The 18,466-nt window shown below is 39.9% G+C and overlaps 1 protein-coding gene across 1 annotated transcript in view; it reads right to left on the reverse strand.

Moving 5' to 3' along the window:
* Positions 1-18,466, reverse strand: part of LOC136871972 (mucin-2) — a 1,123,532-nt gene that overhangs the window by 873,278 nt on the left and 231,788 nt on the right. The gene's annotated exons all lie outside the window — the stretch shown is intronic.

Consider the following 18,466-nt stretch of genomic DNA (forward strand, 5'->3'; position numbering starts at 1 on the left):
TATGTTAGATGTTAATTTTATAATTTTTCTACACTCACAACAGGGTAAATAAATTGTTTCTGCCCGTGCGTTTCGCGCGTTTTCTTCCTCCCCTGACCCTGGCACGTGTAGCTGGTTCGCTGGTCTCACGCTAACATGTACTTAGGCTTAACTGCCTATAAGTTTTCCCTGGTATCACTAACTTCACGGAGGGCGTACGAATAATTTTGCTTATTTATTTCTTTATTTACTATATTGTCAAAATCCCTCGTTGTGCAGACTTCCATGAATTTAAAGAATTGTCGGGCACTCGAGTCCCACCGAGGTGTCCCGGCAATTCACGAGCTTGCCGTGAGTAAGAACCTTCCCACGCGACATCGGGGCTCGTAGGAGCGCAACATGGCTGCCTTCAAACATAAAAGTACTTTCTCAATACCAAATAAATATTGGAGAGAAAAAAAATATTTTTCTCACCGTAGAATTATGGGTTCAATAGACATAAAGCTGAAAATTACAGGCCAGTCAGTTTGACATGCATTGCATGTAAGCTTTGGGAAAGCATTCTTTCTGATTATATTAGACATGTTTGCGAAATTAATAACTGGTTTGACAGAAGGCGGTTTGGGTTTAGGAAAGGTTATTCCACTGAAGCTCAGCTTGTAGGATTTCACAAGATATAGCAGATATCCTGGATTCAGGAGGCCAAATGGACTGCATTGCAATTAACCTATCTGAGGCATTTGATGGGGTAGATCATGGAAGACTACTGGCAAAAATGAGTGCTATTGGACTAGAAAAAATAGTAACTGAATGGGTGGCTATATTTCTAGAAAATAGAACTCAAAGATTTAGAGTAGGCGAAGCTTTATCTGACCCTGTAATAATTAAGAGGGGAATTCCTCAAGGCAGTATTATTGGACCTTTATGTTTTCTTATATTTATCAATGATATGTGTAAAGAAGTGGAATCAGAGATAAGGCTGTTTGCAGATGATGTTATTCTGTACAGAGTAGTAAATAAGTTACAAGATAGTGAGCGGCTGCAGGGTGACCTCGATAGTGTTGTGAGATGGACGGTGGGCAATGGCATGATGATAAACGGGGTTAAAAGTCAGGTTGTGAGTTTCACAAATAGGAAAAGTCCTCTCAGTTTTAATTACTGCGTTGATGGAGTAAAAGTTCCTTTTGGGGATCATTGTAAGTACCTAGGTGTTAATATAAGAAAAGACCTTCACTGGGGTAATCACATAAATATGATTGTTAATAAAGGGTACAGATCTCTGCACATGGTTATGAAGGTATTTAGGGGTTGCAGTAAGGATATGAAGGAGAGGGCGTATAAGTCTCTGGTAAGACCCTAACTAGAGTACGGTTCCAGTGTATGGGACTCTCACCAGGATTACTTGATTCAAGAACTGGAAAAAATCCAAAGAAAAGCAGCTCGATTTGTTCTGGGCGATTTCCGACAAAAGAGTAGCGTTACAAAAATGTTGCAAAGTTTGGGCTGGGGAGAAAGGAGACGAGCTGCTCGATTAAGAGGTATGTTCCGAGCTGTCAGTGGAGAAATGGCGTGGGAGGACATTAGCAGACGAATAAGTTTGAGTGGTGTCTTTAAAAGTAGGAAAGATCACAATATGAAAATAAAGTTGGAATTCAAGAGGACAAATTGGGGTTAATATTCGTTTATATGAAGGGGAGTTAGGGATTGGAATAACTTACCAAGGGAGATGTTCAATAATTTTCCAATTTCTTTGCGATCATTTAAGAAAAGACTAGGAAAACAACAGATAGGGAATCTGCCACCTGGGCGACTGCCCTAAATGCAGGTCAGTAGTGACTGATTTCATCTGTCAACAAAGTAATTTCCAGTGGGGAAAAGTTGTTCCTAAAAGCACCAGCTCGTGTACAGTTGTACAAAACTCGCCTCAGGTTGCTATTCCGCCGGAAACTGTTCTCAGAAGATGGGGAACTTGGTTATCCGCAGTATCGTTCTCCCATGAGACCTTTAATCAAGTGAAAGATGTACCGTACTTAAACGTATTGATGATAGTCATACTGCGTGTGTTCTTGATGCAAAGTGCGCATTTGAATCTGAAGCTGTATATAAAGATATGTTTCATCCATGTGCATTATTCGTCTTTCGAAGGCGATTAACGGCCTAGAAACTCACGGTGCACCCCTACACGAATCTCTTAAGTTAATTCAAAACACCATTAATTTTTTAAATGGCGTTCCTGTTGAAACTGGAGAAAAAGTTAAAAGGAAATTCAATGCGGTGTTGGACTCAAACCCAGGACAAACGAACATTCAATCCATAAGCAACTGCATACAGTAAGTGGAATCAGGTAGACTTTACCGGAAGAATATTCCGAGCAGTCAGTGCCAGTGTACAAGTATTGTCCAGTTACGTCCGTCCACGTAGAACGATCATTTTCAGTGTATAAATTAATTCTGTCCGACAACAGAAAGTCTTTGACTCCTGAAAACATTGAAAAACTGTTAATAATCTACTGCCATCCATCATTTTGCAAGGAATGAAACATGTTTATTAATTAAATACTGAGTTAAAATTAAATAATGCTTTTGGTAAGAGTACTTTGTTTTATTTTTAGTGCATAATTTCAACATTTTTAGTACATATGTGCATGTATATTTTTGAAGATTTTAGTCCATATGAATCCGGGCCCAAGATAATGCAACAATTCATCTTATACAATTCGGCCTCTATTTCTATTATTCTAGAGTTTCTTCTTGTCGGCGTCCGGTTTGCCAGCCACTTTCGACACTCAGTCTATCCCCAGCGAGCTGTAGACTGGCTTTCGCCGGGCTGAGCAGTTCACAAGCTGGCGTTCTAAGTTCAAGTTGGCAAGTTCGATCCCAGCTCAGCCCAGTAGTGTTTAAAGGTGCTCAAATAAGTCAGTCTCCTGTCGGTAGATTTATTGGGACATACAAGAACTCCATCGGGACAAAATTCTACCATCTGATTATTATTATTATTATTATTATTATTATTATTATTATTATTATTATTATTATTATTATTGTTGTTGTTGTTCGGTTCCATGACTAAATGGTTAGCGTACTAGTGGTCGAAGGGGTCCCTGGTTCCATTCCCGGCCAAGTCAGGGATTTTTACGTAGACCTGAGGGCTGGTTCGAGGTCCACTCAGCCTACATGACTAGAATTGAGGAGCTACCTGACGGTGAGATGGCGGCCCCGGTCTAGAAAGCCAAGAATAACGGCCGAGAGGATTCGTCGTGCTGACCGCACGACACCTCGCAATCTGTAGGCCTTCGGGCTGAGCAGCGGTCGCTTGGTAGGCCAAGGCCCTTCAAGGGCTGTAGTGCCATGGGGTTTGGTTTGTATTATTATTATTATTATTATTATTATTATTATTATTATTATTATTATTATTATTAAAGGCCTACAATGGACCACGTGGTTATTAACTCTGGTGAGCTTTTTTTCTTTTTCTTAGCCCAGTATTCCTTCATTCTAGCGCTATGGATGTCTTTTCTTTCTTGAGCCCATTTCACTCCTACTCCTGCACGCAGTGATTTAGCTGTTAGTGACTGGAGAGAGTCAGATGTCTTGATTAACTTTCTGAACTTATCTCGGTTGTAAATGCCAGTGTGATCAATGTTTAGGTATTGTAGGTCTTTCCGAACTAAATTCGTGCATTTTGCATTTGTTGCTTTCCCTCTAGAAACAGTGTTGAACATTCTTGAAGTAAGTCTCTGGCTGTTTATACTCACTATGTGACCATAGAACATTAGTCTTCTCTTCCTCATAGCTGTTGTAATGTTCTCTGTTTTACTGTACAGTTCCTTGTTGTGCCGGATTCTGTGCCCATCTCCTTCTTGAATGGGACCCATAATCCTTCTCAGGATCTTTCGCCCTTTCAGTTCCAGTTTGCTGAGTTGTCCTTTCCGGGTCATGTTTAGGCATTCTGAGGCGTACAGTACAGATGGTCTTACTACGGTATTGTAGTGTCTACGTTTAAGATTCAAGGAGAGGGATTTAGACATGTATATGTTCTTACAAAGGTGATAAGCTCTTTCTAATTTGGTGCATCTACTCTTCATTGCAAGGTCCTCATTGATATTTGGAGTTATCGATTCTCCAAGATATTTGAATGAGTTGGCCTTTCGTATTCATTTGTTCCCCAAAGAAATGAAGTTGGGTTCTTCTCTGATGTTGGTCAGAAACTCAGTTTTGTTGACAGCGATCTTCAGCCCTACTTTAGCTGCTATGTATTCGAGGCAGGATAGCTGGTACATAGGTTCTTCCATACTTGAAGCTAAGAGTGACTATTAACTTGTCTTTTCTGTAGCCGATTTTTAATCCAGAGTTGTCAGCTAGTGTATTCGTCCATTCCCAAATGACATTCTCCAGCAGAGTTAAACAGGATGGGGGACCAACCATCTCCTTGTCTTAACACCTGTTTTGATCTCGAAGCTTTTTGATAGTACCCCTCTGAATCTGACTTTGGATATGGTGTTAGAGTGGCCTTCTCAAGATTCAAAGTCTTCCTATCTAGTCCCAGTTTAGTTATCGTCTCAAAGAGGGATTGCCTGTTTACTGAGTCGTAGGCCTTCTGGAAGTCAACAAAAATGGCTACATAGGGTGAGGCGCTGAGGTTTATTATTACTACTACTACTACTACGAACAGAATACCTTCATTCTCTTCCAGTTACTTCTGCGAGGCTGAGTGGCTCAGACGTTAAATTGCTCACTTTATGAGCCCAAGTCGGTGGACTCAACACCGCCTGAAGATGTTTAAATACGCCAGTCTGGTGTCGGTTGATTTACTTACACCGGAAAGAGCTCCTGCGGGACAAAATTTCGGCACTTCGGCGTCTCGGAAAACAATAAAAGTAGTTAGTGAGACGTAAAACAAATGACGTTATTAATATTACGGTGGTACTGGTGGTGGTCATTTTTGTTTCAAGAGGAAGTACATGTAGCAGCCATATCCATGGTTTAGAGTGAAGTCTGATGGTGGGTTGGAAGAGCATATTTATTCCTTTGTTACAAGCTAACCCTCCCCTGCGAACCATGTGTCCTTGCCGTGGTGGGGAGGCTTGCGTGTCCCAATGAAGCAGATAGCCGAGCCGCAGGTGCAACCATATCGGATGGGTATCTGTTGTGAGAGACCAGACTAAGAAATGGTTCACCGAAAGGGGGGTAGCAGGCTTTCGGAAGTCGCAAGGGCGGCAGTCTAGATGATTGACTGATATGGCCTTGTAATAATACTCAACATGGCATAGCTGTGTTGATACTACCACACGGCTGAAAGCAACGGGAAATTACAGCCGTAACTAACTCCCGAGGACATGCAGCTCTATCTGTATGAATGATGTATTGATGATGGCTTCCTCCCGGGTAAAATATTCCGGAGGTAAACTAGTCCCCCATTCGGATTTCCGGGTGGGGACTACACGAGAGGGGGCGATCATCAGGAAGATGGATACCGACATTCTGCGAGTCGGAGCGCGGTATGTTAGAAGTTTGAATCGTTGTGGTAGATTAGAGAATCTGAAAAGGGAAATGGATATACTAAAGTTAGATGTAGTTGGTATAAGTGAAGTACGCTGGCAAGAAGAACAGGATTTTTGGTCAGGCGACTACCGAATTATCAACACAAAATCAAACAGGGGAAATGCAGGAGTTGGTTTAATAATGAATAAGAAAACAGGGCAGTGGGTAAGCTACTACGACCAGCATAGTGAAAGAATTATTGTCGTCAAGATAGACACCAAACCAATGCCCACCACAATAGTGCAGGTCTATATACCTACTCGCTCAGGGGATGATGAGGAAGTCGAAAGAATATATGAAGAGAGAGAGAAGATTTAATAAAATATGTAAAAGGTGACGAGAATCTAATTGTGATGGGAGACTGGAATGCAGTGGTAGGCCAAGGAAGAGAAGGTAACGCAGTAGAATTCGGATTGGGACAAAGGAACTAAAGAGGAAGTCGGCTGCTTGAATTCAGCACTGATCATAATTTAGTCCTTGCCAATACTTGGTTCAAACACCACAAACGACGGCTGTATACGTGGACGAGACCTGGAGACACTGGAAGGTATCAAATAGACTTCATCATGATTAGGTAGAGATTCAGAAACCAGGTGTTGGATTGCAAAACTTTCCCAGGAGTAGTCGTAGACTCTGACCACAACTTGTTGGTCATGAAATGCCATCTGAAGCTGAAGAAATTGAAGAAGGGAAAGAATGCAAAAAGATGGGATCTAGGCAAGTTGAAAGTAAAGAGTGTGAGAGATTGTTTCAAGAAACATGTTGCACAAGGACTAAATGAAAAGGCTGAAGGAAACACAATAGAGGAAGAGTGGATGGTCATGAAAAATGAAGTCAGTAGGGCTGCTGAAGAAATGTTCGGAAGGACGAAAAGATCAACTTAGAATCAGTGGATAACTCAGGAGATACTATACCTGATTGATGAACGACGAAAATACAAGAATGCTAGAAATGAAGAGGGCACAAAAGAATACAGGCGATTAAAGAATGAAGTGGATAGAAAGTGCAAGGTAACTAAGGAAGAATGGCTGAAGGAAAAGTGCAAGGATGTCGAAGGTTGTATGGTTGTAGGAAAGGTAGATGCTGCATACAGGAAAATCAAGGAAACCTTTGGAGAAAGGAAATATAGGTGTATGAATATTAAGAGCTAAGATGGAAAGCCACTTCTAGGGAAAGAAGACAAAGCAGAAAGATGGCAGAAATATATCCAACAGTTGTATCCAGGTAAAGAAGTAGATAATTTGATTCTGGAACGAGAAGTGGCTGTTGATGCTGATGAAATGGGAGACCCAATTTTGAGGTCACAGTTTGACAGAGCTGTGAGCGACCTAAATAGGAACAAGGCACCTGGAATTGATGACATTCCCTCTGAATTACTGACTGCCTTAGGAGAAACCAGCATGGCAAGGTTATTTCATTTAGTGTGTAAGATATATGAGACAGGAGAAGTCCCATACACGTATTATTTACAGAAGAATGGAAAACCAAGTTGAAGCTGAGCTGGGAGAAAATCAATTTGGCTTCAGAAGAAATGTAGGAACACGTGAAGCAATACTGACTTTACGTCTTATCTTAGAGGATCGAATCAAGAAGGACAAGCCCACGTACATGGCATTCGTTGATATAGAAAAGGCATTCGATAATGTTGATTGGTCCAAGCTATTTAAGATTTTGAAGGTGATTGGGATCAGATACCGAGAACGAAGAATTATCTACAATCTGTAAAAAAAATCAGTCTGCAGTAATAAGAATCGAGGGCTTTGAAAAAGAAGCGGCAATCCAGAAAGGAGTGAGGCAAGGCTGTAGTTTGTCTCCCCTCCTTTTCAATGTTCACATAGAACAGGCAGTAAAGGAAATCAAAGAGAAATTTGGAAAGGGAATCACAATCCAAGGAGAGGAAATCAAAACCTTGAGATTTGCCGATGATATTGTTATTTTATCTGAGACTGCAGAAGATCTTGAGAAGCTTCGGAATGGTATGGACAAAGTCTTGGGTAAGGAGTACAAGATGAAAATAAATAATTCCAGAGTGCAGTCGAACGAAGGCAGGTGATACAGGAAATATTAAATTAGGAAATGAAGTCTTAAAGGAAGTAAATGAATATTGTTACTTGGGTAGTAAAATAACTAACAATGACAGAAGTAAGGAGGACATAAAATGCAGATTAGCACAAGCAAGGAAGAGCTTTCTTAAGAAAAGAAATTTGCTCACTTCAAACATTGATATAGGAATGAGAAGGATGTTTTTGAAGACTTTCGTGTGGAGCGTGGCACTGTATGGAAGTGAAACATGGACGATAACTAGCTCAGAAAGAAAGAGAATAGAAGCTTTTGAAATGTGGTGTTTCAGAAGAATGCTGAAGGTGAGATGGATAGATCGGGTCACGAATGAAGAGATAGTGAATCGAATTGGCGAGAGGAGATCGATTTGGCTAAATTTGACAAGAATAAGAGATAGAATGATAGGACACATCTTAAGACACCCAGGACTTGTTCAGTTGGTTTTTGAAGGAAGTGTAGGTGGTAAGAACGGTAGGGGTAGACCAAGGTATGAATATGACAGGCAGATTGGAACAGATGTAGGATGCAATAGTTACGTAGAAATGAAAAGGTTAGCACAGGATAGGGTGGCATGAAGAGCTGCATCAAACCAGTCTATGGACTGATGACTCAAACAACAACAACAAGCTAAAGGCACTATTAGTTCGAAAGATGCGCTGTGAGAAACTACTTTAATGTTACTGGACTGATAAAGGCTCCAATAAATTAGTGACCTAATTTCATCCCTCTGAATATTTATTCCTCCGCTAATTTTCATGTTGTATACAATTCAATTACTCACGTACGTAAAACTGTGCACGCTTAAAGTTAATTTGATCGTTTATTAATTTCCGGGAATTTAAGTTATTATATCTTCCTGTATTACAGACTCTACTTCATCCTCCCATGATGAGTTATGTTGAACCTTCTATAAATTCTTCCAACACCGCGACTGTTTAGGGACAGATCAAATCCAATGGAAGATTATGATGATGTGAACTTCAACTATCGTTTTAGATTGCCTAACGAAACTATAACGGATTTATGATTTTTAACAGACCGTGAAATCGAGAAACGAAACAGACCGCTTCTTTTCTGATTCATAATAAAATGGATATTAACCAAATTGAACAGCACAAATCCTGTCAAGTCTGGTGATATGCAAAATGTTCACAGATTATTGCTTTACCTGTATCGCAATCTGGATGACATAGGAAAAGATCTTTATTGCAATTTAGCGGGCGGTGGTTCATTTGAAGTTGTAAGTTTCATGGATGAAGATCAAATTAACATGTGACGTGATTAATATCTCATTTGAACACGAAAACCACTAACAACTAGAGGAATATGTTATGTATAGGTTTGTTTTGTTGCAACTCAGCATGAATAATATAAATTATTTAGGTATGGGTTGAAATCGTGCAATTTGAAATAAGATATTACCTTAGAATGAGTTCGGAAAAATATGGCGTACAGAGAGAAATAGTAGTTGGCAGCGTCCACATTTGAATACCGGATCTCTGAATGATAAAACACCCCAATCATATCGAGAAGACTGACTGAATGCTCTGTTATAAAGATAAATGCTCTTTGTTTGAAAAATTATTACTCCGAATGTCACAGTTTGAAGAAGAGCGGTAGTGGCAGTTGCTTAACCTTATAAAACCTTCAACAGACAAGAGAAAATCCCTCCTGCTGAGGGACTCCAATAATAATGGACTTAAGACTTATGTTTGTCGATGGCAACCTTCATTCTTGGCCTTATAGTGTCTTTTATCTGTGTTTGATAATAAGCATCATGCTAGATTTAATACACTTCATGGAGTGTATGTTGTTAAGAAGCAATTTCAAGGAACACTGACCATGCATGAAAAGCTCGTAACTAAATTTAGATAATCTTTGAAGGAGCTATTCCAAAGCATTAAACATGGACAAAATGAATTGGAAAGACTATATGAAAGTAGACATACAGACTTTGTGATAAGCCTATCAGTAACACGAATCTTTTTTTAAAGACAACGGAATGTGGTCAGTTTACTCGGGTTTTCTACAGCCAGCTTACCAAGTAAGTAGGCAAACAAGCTTGTAGCTTTTTATCTCGTTATCATAGCAGCCACGGGACATCACTTATAAAAAATGCACGCAGTGTGTAGAAAGTGTCTTATTACTTGTGGTATTATGGAGTGTAATTAATATAAATTATTTGGGCATAGGTTTGAGATGTGAATCTCGGAACATGAAATAACGTATTTTTCCTGGAATGAGTTTCAGAAAACACGAAGGGAAAGGTAATAGCCACTGCCAAAGTTCATATTCAGATTTTTGGAATGGTACAGCATTCCATTCATATTGAAAAGAATGAGCTAAAACTCAAAATTTCCGCATTTTATACTTCATGTGGTATACTTTATGTGGTACATTTTATAGCGACGAAAATATGTGGAAGTTATTGGTGGCCTCTTCAAAAATAGCCAGCGTCCTGGCGTCAGCGTCACGAAAATCCGACTGGTAAGTTTTGTCGCTGGTACGTTCTGTCGAGACACCACTGCAAATAACATTACGAAGTTTTTCTAAACATCAGAAAGTGCCTCCTGCTGAAAGACTTTCCAAACGATCAAGCATGAAAGCTTGTAGTTTTACGCTGATATCGTGATCATAGCCTCAAGACCTCCAGATTTACGTGGATCCGATGGCTTACTTCAAATATTCTACATGAGTCAAAAATACAGGGCGGATTTTGGCATATTTGCATGTTTTGTTTGTTTGAAGATATAATATGCCCATAAGAAGTAAAGGCTATTCATACCATTTGAAATCGAATGGCTAAATTTTACTGTGCACATAAATGCATATGTACGGAATGCGCTATTATTCTTAACGTACGTGCATATCAATGCATAATGGCAATAAACAACATATATATATATATTCAAATCGGTACAACAATGCAAAGAAATGAATATGTTAAAAATTCCATTCGCCGTCGGAAGCGTTTACAATGCATTGTTGTTGACAGTAGACAATGTTAACAATATTAACAAGAGCTTGACAATAAGTACTTTTTTCAGTGTCGTTTTTGCAAGCGTTTCGGATGTTGGAATCATAGAAAAATAATATTTTACGACACCTGAAGTAGTAGAGATCCTTCCTCGATCCTTCCGCCCCAAGAAAGTATTCTTACTTATATAGAAGACTTAAAACAGAGACAGCCTGAAACTAAATAATACCACCATTTTCTTTGTTCCTATGGTCTTCTCACTAGCAGGACCTAACAAATCCAGACCAATGGTCTTGGCCAGACCAATAGTTTGTAGCTCCAACCTACAATTTACCTTTACCGTTCATTTTTCGTGTTAGTCAGTATCTGTGGATAATGCGCCTATAACCTATACTTTCATTTCTTCGTTGTATGGAGACCAGCAACCACTAGAAATCATTCCAAAGAAAAAGCAGATACAAATATTCTGCTTCAGCAGTGGATATTTGGAGAGCAACTTCATACATACAGGAAAAACAAGTATTTTGCAGAGTATGCAATAGTGCATATGTGAGTGCATATATTCCTGTTTCTTAGTGCATTGATACATGCACATTTTGCCCTTTTCTTACTGCATATGAGTCCGCCTTCTAGTCATAAAGGTCGTTGAAGGAAGGTAATAATCGTGGAAAACACTTATTACCAAGCAAATTATATTACCACAGTTAAATTTCCACCATACGAGCTATAATAATGGAGATATTTACTAATTTGAAATTTTGTGTTAAATACACAATTTGTAATATGCTGTATGTGCCATCTTGTGTAGTTCATCATGTCCCATGCGTTATCGGAATGAAGCTATAGAATGGCTCTGTTTGCCGCATGCAGTTGATGGAAACAACAGATTCGATGGGACAGAGGATGGAAGCAGCTCCCAATTTCTGACATTTTAGTTTGTCACACGCAATAACGTTGCAACAGGGCGTCGGGAGCCATGCGCCAACAAACACATGGCACATATCGTCACGTTGGATGCCAACAAACCTGCAGCGACGACAAAGTGCCACCAGCATGATTTATTGTGGAGAATATAAATAACACTCTGAGACGTCTAGTCACGTGTATCAATCATAGGACGGGTGTCTCATTACATCAGAGCAGTGCTGCAAATCTATGAATGAGGTCACAGCGAAGAGCAAGGGATTTGTGGGCGGTAGAAATCATCTATTATACCCGAGCACTCTCAAACGTGACAGCCCGAAATGTGTGAATGAGAAATTCTTCTTCCCAGTCAGTGGGGACACTGAATCCATGCATAGTATGCCCTACTTATTGTAAGATACGACTAAGACAGGTCACATCTGGGAGCTTTCAACTTGACAATGTGGGTTAGATATCGCCGGTTCTCTAGCTGAGTCTGGCAGTGCTTTCAGGCCTATTACTTCAATCCTTTCTGTATGACCTCCCATGATCACCTCTTGTTCTCTCTTGGGTAATGGATTTGAGCCAGAATTTTGTTTACTCGAAACCAGCTGACGGATAATGAAAATTTTTGAGAGTAGTTTAGAGTCCGATCTGTTTGACTTCACATTGTTTCGTTGGGAAGTTTAAGCAGTTCATGTACGGGTAAGTTAGCAGAACGTGCGATGGAGGCTAGTGTTAGGGTTGCCATTTTTTGATATAAGAAATAAGGGACAGTTCTCAAATACTAGAAAATCAAACGTTAAGTACCAGTTTCAATTGGATTATTACCAGTTTCATAAACAGAATAAGATATTTATTTAAATTCGTAAAAGAAACTAACTTGCACACTTTTAACAGTACATACAGTACAACGCATCTGACCGATACATCGATGAGCTTGACAACTTCACAATTTACACAGATTTAGTCTCAAACAGCATGAACAATCACGTTGTAAACTGGAATGGAAGACCTACAGAAGTATGGACAGAAGACGAGGTAAATATCCCAGCATGCTCAGCTGTACCAGTACATGGCGAGACATCACGAGATTTCCTTCTTCTGAGGCTCCAAAGAAGAAAAAAATGAGCTACTTTGAATGTCAATGGCACTCAATCAAATACGGATTTTAAAATATTTACAGACAAAAAAAAAAAGACTAACGATCGTTTTTCGGGACAACAGTTCACAATACGGGACGCAAAATTTTCACCTCAAATACGGGATGTCCCGTACAGTACGGGACAGGTGGCAACCCTAGCTAGTGTAGTCATAAAGGTTGTAGCAATCGACTGAGCAATCGTGGAAAACACTTATTACCAGAGAAGTGGCTACGCGGTTTGGGTCACACTGCTATCAGCTTGCAATCGGGAGATAGTGGATTCGAACCCTCCCCCACAGTCGGCAGCCCTGAAGATAAATTTATGTGGTTTCCCATTTTCATACCAGGTAAATGCTGGGGCTGTACCTTAATGAAGGCCATGGTCGCTTCCTTCCCACGCCTAGCCGTTTCCTACCCCATAAGACCTACCTGTGTCGGTAAGACGTAAAACAAATTGTTAAAAAGAGGACTTGATTAGATAAGTAAGAAGTTCAGAAAAAATGGGAGTGTTAGATGGCGTTGAGCAGTACAAATGAAATCTCCCTGCTTTAGCTATGATCGAAGCCCGGTCAACATCGTCCCTACACTTTATGAGCGTAATCATTTCGTGAGGAGTGACGCAACATTTATTGAAAGTGACAGAATGAAATGCTTGAAAAACCTTTTCGAAAGCACTGAAGTAAATAGGTAACACGATTTACTGAATTGGACTGTCAGTCCACTGTCCGAATTTAATAAGTGGGATGGGAAGTTGGGCGATGTAATTCTTCTGACAACGTCATCATCATCATCATCATCATCATCATCATATTCTAAAGGCTAAGCCTTGTCTCTGCAGCCACAGATGTCTATCTTGAGCCTCAAAAGCAGGTTCTTGAAAGAAGACACCCTGAATCGTCCTCTTCCTTTTTTTTCAGCAATTCTTCCTTCAGTGATGTTTCAAAGGAACTCCTCATCCCGCAGAATGTGACCAATAGATTTCATTTTTCGTTTTTAACGAAACAAAATAAAATATTTCTACACGCGTTATGAAGTGGTTCAAATATGAAAATGAACTGAGTGCAAGTGGCTCAAACTTATCGTGCTGTCCACGTATTAGGCTCAAATCCGTCGCTCTGTCTCATCTGAAACCAATTAACCTTTAATTTTCACGTCATTCTTAGCGCTTCCCTTTCCTTCACTGATGCATGCAATCGTATTCTCTTTTGATTGAGTTAAGAGGGATGTTTATTTAACTGAACATCTACTACTACTACTACTACTACTACTAATTGTACGCTCCACTAACTACTTATACTGTTTTCGGAGACGCCGAGGTGCCGGAATTTTGTCCTGCAGGAGTTTTACGGTAAATCTACCGACATGAGGCTGGCGTATTTGAGCAGCTTCAAATACCACCGGACAGTTCCCCCTGTGGGTGGGGGCGATAGAATAACATCCATCGTATCCCCTGCCTATCGTAAGAGACGATTAAAAGAGGCGTAAGAAGCTACTAACTTGGGAACGTAAGTTAGTGACCACGGGGCCCTTAGCTGAGTCCTGGCATTAATTGTACTTACTTTATTCTATTCTCCGTTCCTGACGGTATTACGTATGGAGGCCTAGGGAATCTTTAATATTCACGCTCTTCGTCGCCCTTTTCTTTCTTTGGCCGATACCTTCTTTTTCGAAGTGTCGTACAACTTCCATTTTTTCCCTCTGATTAGTGTTAATAGTGGATGGTTGCCTAGTTGTACTTCCTCTTAAAAGAATCACCACGGCCGCTTCCTTCCCACTTCTAGCCCTTCCCTATCCTATCGTCGGCACAATACATATCTGTCGATGCGACGTAAATAAGATTGTTAATTATTATTATTATTATTATTATTATTATTATTATTATTATTATTATTATTGTTGTTGTTGTTGTTGTTTACTCATCAATGAATTACTATCAGGCGACAGAAAATTGGCATCACCACGCAAAACTACATAAAATATGTAGATGTAGAGGTCATCAACCCCGTGCACTTGGGGAGGGGAATAATTCTTCATTCACAGCTATTTTCAAGAGAAGAATTTGGTGTCGGAAATGGCTTGCAGCCAATAGCTCTATTCAATTACAAAAGCAAACTGTTTGAGTTTTTAAAAGGCTCTGTATTCGGTTTATTTCTGTTTGTTTAGTCTTGCGTTCCACAACAAATATAAACAAGGGTGTTAGACCGAGACGGCTAGCGTTCCATAGCGCACGCACTGCGTCGAGTCTTGGCAGTAGATAGAGGTCAAGAGACAAAGATAAAATTCCATCATCCAACATGAAGGAGGGCTAATTTACTGCGACTAGACGAAGTCAACACTACACCGCTATAAAATTTATTTATACCTGTGCAGTACAAAGAGAGGCGAAGGTAAGAATTTTACAACAGAATGAACAATGGATTTAGATAAGAGAATTGTAGAAGCAAGAGAAAAGTACAAGCAGGCGTCCATAATGACAAGAAAGGGGAGGACGGTTTTATGTCCTCACCAAAATTTGGCACAGAAACAATGACTCACTGTTCCGTGATGTGCACATTTTGAAGAAACACGTTTGTTCTTAAATTCCCTTCCATGCCTTCTATCGACAAGAATTTAGAATTCATGGTCCATTATTACACCTCATCATATTACAACAAGAATATAAGTAATTGAAATATAAAGGGGAAAACTTATTTGAAGTATGAAGTTTCTTAACAATGAGCAACATACTAAAAATATGTAAGTATTAGACCTATAGTAAATTTAACTTATATAAGACATTTATGAAATTTACGTATCCAGTTCACATTCGATTATTCACTCTATAACTACAGAAAGGAGGCTGCAGTTTGTCCCTCCCTCCTTTTCAATGTTTATATAAAACAGGCACTAAAGGAAATCAAAGAGGAATTTGGAAAGGGAATCACAGTACAAGGAGAGGGCATCAAAACCCTGCGATTTGCCGATGATATTGTTATTTTATGTGAAACTGCAGAAGATCTGGAAAAATCGCTGAATGGTATGGATGGAGTCTTGGGTAAGGAGTGAAAATGAAAACCTACAACCTGTTTTCCAGTCATTGACCGGGTCAGGGATGGAATGAATGAAGCAGATATAGGGTATTAGTACGATAGGGTCGCCACTCCCAAAGTGATTTATTAATGACTAATAGATGCTATGAAATGAGAATGGAGAGTGTCGCTGGAATGAAAGATGACAGGAAAAACCGGAGTACCCTGAGAAAAACCTGTCCCACCTCCGCTTTGTCCAGAACAAATCTCACATGGAGTGACCAGGATTTGAACCACGGTATCCAGCGGTGAGAGGCCGACGCGCTGCCGCCTGAGCCACGGAGGCCCTTTGGGTAAGGAGTACAGGATGAAAATAAGTCCAAAATAAAAGTAACGGAATGCAGTCGTACGAAATCAGGTGATGCATGAATTAGATTAGATGAATATTGTTACTTGGGTAGTAAAATAACTAACGATGGCAGAAGTAAGGAAGACATAAAAGGCAGACTAGCACAAGCAAGAAATTTACTAACTTCGAACATTGATATAGGAATAGGAAAGATGTTTTTAAAGACTTTCGTCTGGAGCGTGGCATTGTAAGGAAGTGAAACATGGACGATAACTAGCCCAGAAAGAAAGAGAATTGAAGCGTTTGAAATGTGGTGTTACAGAAGAATGCTGAAGGTGAGATGGATAGATCGAATCACGAATAAATAGGTACTGAATCGAATTGGTGAGAGGAGATCGATTTGGCTAAATTTGACGGAAAGAAGAGATAGAATGGTAGGACACATCTTACTTAAGACACCCAGGATTTGTTCAGTTGTTTTCTGAGGGAAGTGTAGGCGGTAGGAATGACAGGGGTAGATAAAGATATGAATACGACACGCCGATTAGAGTGGATGTAAGATGCAGCAGTTATGTAGTAATGAAACGGTCAGCACAGGATAGGATGACATGGAGAGCTGCATCAGACCAGTCTATAGACTGATGAATCAAACAAAATCAGCTACACGATTCACACATCTTGCTTTGTTCCATGTATGAGGCAGTTCGTCTATGAAGATTCAAAGAAAATTAAAGAATACATGTTACGGATAGAATTCGAATGGAATTTCGTAACCTGCCTCCAACTGCGATGATCGTTTACAAGCAGCAGACCTGACCAAAGATATGACAAATGTAACAGAACGTGTATCATACTGGTAAAAACAGGAAATGTACTAAGACGGGAAATGGATATTTCTCTCGGTTACAGATCTAAATGCCGGGCTGAGTGGCTCAGACGGTTAAGGCGCTGGCCTTCTAACCTCAACTTGGCGGGTTCGATCCTGGCTCAGTCCGGTGGTATTTGAAGGTGCTCAAATACGACAGCCTCGTGTCGGTAGATTTACTGGCACGTAAAAGAACTCCTGCGGGACTAAATTCCGGCACCTCGGCGTCTCCGAAGACCGAAAGAGTAGTTAATGGGACGTAAAGCAAATAGCATTATTATTATTATTACAGATCTAAATGGCTAAATGGAGATTTAAGTTGTTCAAACAGATTGTAATAGAGCGTGAAAGAACGTTCTAGGTCACAAATAAAGACTACTGGCCCCTGTGTCCTGCTGATCATACAATCATCCCTTGTTTTACTTTCAAAATAAGGAATCCTTATATCACCCCAAAAATAATTCAGCGTTTTCGAAGTCCATTAAATATGACAGCGCGAAGTAATTAATAGTTAAATTCTTAAGTGAAAACCTACAACCTGTTTTCCAGTCAATGACCGGGTCAGGGATGTAATGAATGCGGCGAGGATAGGAATTGTGCCGGTTGCCGAAGCCTGTCGCACTCCTCTGGAACAATGATTAATGACTGACAGATGAAATGAAATGATAGTGGAGAGTGTTGCTGGAATGAAATATGACAGGGAAAACCGTAGTATCCGGAGAAAAACCTGTCCCGCCTCCGCTTTGTCCAACACAAATCTCACATGGAGTGACCTTGATTCGAACCACGGAACCCAGCGGTGAGAGACCGACGCGCTGCTGTCTGAGCCACGGAGGTTGTTCAGATTCTTAAGTATAGGGTGTAATTAATACAACATTCTCTTTGCGATGATATTGTTATCAGAAGTTCTTGGAATATGGCGAGGATGATTGTCCGTGTATGGAGGAGTATAGCTTGCCCACAGTGAGGACTGTACAATCCAACCTTTAACGGCTAGTATCACGTTCATGAGCGTAATTCATGAGTCAATTTCGAGACTTCGCAGTGGAAATGGCAGATAATATTTTGCATGCGGTATGTGATAAAAGTTTCAAGGTAGGTTTTGGTATGATAGGTGTAACTCTTTCCTTGTACGTTACCGCGATAGACTTGGCACTTACACGTCTTGGTGGTCCGCAAGTAATTACAACATTCTAAAACCTTCATTCGGCCGAAATATTGCAGTGAACAAAAGTAGCTTAGAATTATATCTAAACCATTTTTATTCTATTAAAATTTCTTCGTGAACCTTATACTGCATATACGTATACTGATTTGTTCTATGCTTCCCGTAAAACGGCAGTACATTTAGGAATTTTTAAATGGTATTCACCAGAAAAGTATCTCTCAGTTGATAATTCTAAATATAAGGTATGGTTGAAATATCTCCAGCAGTTTTCTTGTTACGTGCCTACAAACAGACAGCCATAGAAACACAGAAAAAATATTTGATTTTTTGCGCATTGGTCTTCAGTCTGAAAGGAGTAAAAATAAACGCTAAATATGGAATGATTTGCAAACCTCCCTTCCATTTTGTCAGTACGAAATGAAGAGCAACAAATTGATACTAGAATTATTATTATTATTATTATTATTATTAT

This window comes from Anabrus simplex, chromosome 4 (genome assembly GCF_040414725.1).
Source record: "Anabrus simplex isolate iqAnaSimp1 chromosome 4, ASM4041472v1, whole genome shotgun sequence".
Classification (NCBI taxonomy): domain Eukaryota; kingdom Metazoa; phylum Arthropoda; class Insecta; order Orthoptera; family Tettigoniidae; genus Anabrus; species Anabrus simplex.